Here is a 2,981-nt window from a genome sequence, read left to right on the forward strand (position 1 = left end):
AAAAGGACAGGGGTGTGACCTTACATTGTTTCTGTGACCAGTCACAGGAGTGCATTCCCGCCCCCACGACGCGTGGGAAAAGGGGCAGGGGTGTGACCTGAGTTTTTTCTGGTTCCAGTCACAGGGGTGTCTTCCCGCCCCCCCATGACACGTTGGAAAGGGGGTCGTGTCTGAACTAAGTTATTTTTGTGACCAGTCATTGGGATGCCGGGGTTTTTTGCGTTTATCTCAGCCAATATATAAATTTTCGCAAAACGTTTTTATAAAAGTTGTAAATCTTATCGAAATACACATTTCTTATATGATACATATTTTTCTACGAGTAATAGTTTTCGAGAAAATCATAGATATATCTGATGAAATGTAACAAATTTACAAATTTCAATCCAATTAGCGGCAGGCCTTTCTCCACCATTCGCGCTCATAGTACTGAAGGGCGTGTGTTTCTTGCGTGCAATATTATTTTCGAGATTTTTCTCACTTGAGTCCTTATTAAGTGGGATGAAACATATAATATTTTTAGTTTATCTAAGATTCTCCAAGAAAGGGAAACAACTCTTCAGTGGTTGCGACAAATCGAATTAATTCCGTCTGAACGATTTTGCTCAAAACCTAAGAAGAAGATGACTCCTGTGGAGTCTGAACATGTTTGCGGATCCTTCCTTTGTTATAAAATACACAAATATCGTCACACTATTACTGTTGCAGAAAACGCGTGGTTTGAGAGGTGCCCCATTTCTGCAGCGGCCTCTCGAGAAACAGTTTCAGACCGCTTCTCATTTTGTAGAGAGGACTGCATACTTGCTCTTGACAGCAACTTCGAAGAGGATGGTCGCATCGGCGGTGTCGGTGAAATTGTTGAAATCGATGAGTGCAAAATCGATCATCGAAAATACGAGCGAGGACGTGTAGTAGAAGGATCATGGATTCTCGGAATGATCCACAGAGGACATTCCAACAACTATCGATTGAAAATCTGTCCCGATAATAAGAGAGATCAGGCTACTTTAATTGCATCAATAAAAAAACATGTAGCGGAAGGGACAGAAATTCACATCGATTGTTGGAGGGGATACATTAATCTCTAAGATCATCGATTTGTCCACAATATGTGAATCATTCCGAATAATTTGTGGATCCCGATTCCGGAGCGCACACACAAAACATCGAGTCATCTTGGCGGTGGATGCGACGACTTCTCTCACGAGAAGAAGTGCGTAAGAGCAACATTGCAGAGCATCTCTGCGAATTTTTGTGGCGGCGACGCGTAAAGAAAATAGTTGCTGATCCGTTTAAAGAATTAATTACTAACATAAAAGCATATTACCCTGGCCACTGACTATTATAAAAAAACTTATAAGGAGTATACAATCAAGACAATAAATGGAATACACTCAGAATTTCTAATTAAAATAAATTAAAATATATTTAAAAATCATAAAAGTAATAAAAAACAATTAATTATACAAGAACAAAAAATGATTTTCAAAATACTTCAACCTTCCCGTGGTGAAAAGCGTGAGTAAATACCCAACCGAAACCAATGGAGAATGCTCATTGTTTTTTTTCATAAAAATCGAGATATCACTAATTTTCTTAGAAACTATCACTCGAAGAAAAAAATGTGTTTCACAAAAAATGTGTATTTTTGTACAATTTTCAACTTTTATAAGAAATATTTTGCGAGATTTTGCATATTGGCTGAGATAAACGCAAAAAAACCATATTTTTTATGGTTTTTTCGCAATTTCATCATGAAAATCGCCGAGTCGCCAATTTTCACTATCATTTTCGTAATCAGCGTGTCGAAATATATAAGTATACGCAGTTTGAAGGAAATCGTCACGTTCAGCTATTCGGAACTACACCCATTAGTTTAAATTATTTGAAGGGTTGGGGGCATAACGACGTTAGCACCTAAACTCGAATTTTTCAGGAACTGCAAAAAAACTGTCTAACGTTAATGCATTTAATTATTTTTAAAGTATTTTCGAATAATTGCTTTACCGAGAATATTAGTCTCAATACAGCACAGCTTTACTTATCCACGGTTTTTCTAAAACGGTTAAGCAGAGAAAAATTTAGCATGTCTTAAAACATTGGTTCGATCGTTTTGAGACAAACAAGATCGGCTATATAAGAACGGTTTCGGGGGTCGCCTCGCACTAGCCTTAAGATTAAATCAGTCTGGAAACGTAAACAGTCTCTTGTAAACTGGTAGCGTGCAGGAAAACACTATAACTCTCTCGGCTACTTGATGAAGCTTCTAGTCAATTTCTTGCAAAATGCTGTCCACGTCTGTAGTCCCTTTATGAAGCTAATAGTAAATGTTCTGTGTCGAATGTCAACTAGTGGAAAGATTAGGAGTATCAATATTTTAGTCATATATGGTGCTAATAGTAATGATGTGAATTTTGTGGATATAGTAAAATGATTAATAAAATGGCTGCCTCCTCTAAAAAACCTTCGACGTAAGAAAGCTCTGCATTGTATACTTGCGTATGCTTTTTAATATCACCAGAATTTAACTAACGCTTCATCTTCATCTTCATCTTCATCATGCATATTCAAAAATATAAATTCATCCAGGTTAGTGCCATTACAACATTACTAACGATACTGATATTTACAATAACATACCTTCAGTAAACGTGAATCCGTTTCATCCCTGCACTGAGAAAAAAATGCTGTTGAAAAAATTTCCTGAACTATTCCTGGTTTCTGGCCAACCAGTACCTGTCTCGCCTGAAGACGCCTCGACAATTGTAGGCAATAGGGGCGCCAAAAGTGTCCGACTCCCCCTTAATAATTCTAGAAAAAATCAGACTCTACAATATGTTCATTTTTAAAGAATTTAATGTCTCAATTCCATATTAGGTATATACGAGGGTGGATTGATAAGTTTCCGGCCTGACCAAGAAAAACAACGTTTTTAAGAATTTTTTTTGTTTATTTCTCAACATAATCTCCTCCAAGGCTGA

Source organism: Belonocnema kinseyi, chromosome 3, assembly GCF_010883055.1.
Source record: "Belonocnema kinseyi isolate 2016_QV_RU_SX_M_011 chromosome 3, B_treatae_v1, whole genome shotgun sequence".
NCBI classification, from domain to species: Eukaryota; Metazoa; Arthropoda; class Insecta; order Hymenoptera; family Cynipidae; genus Belonocnema; species Belonocnema kinseyi.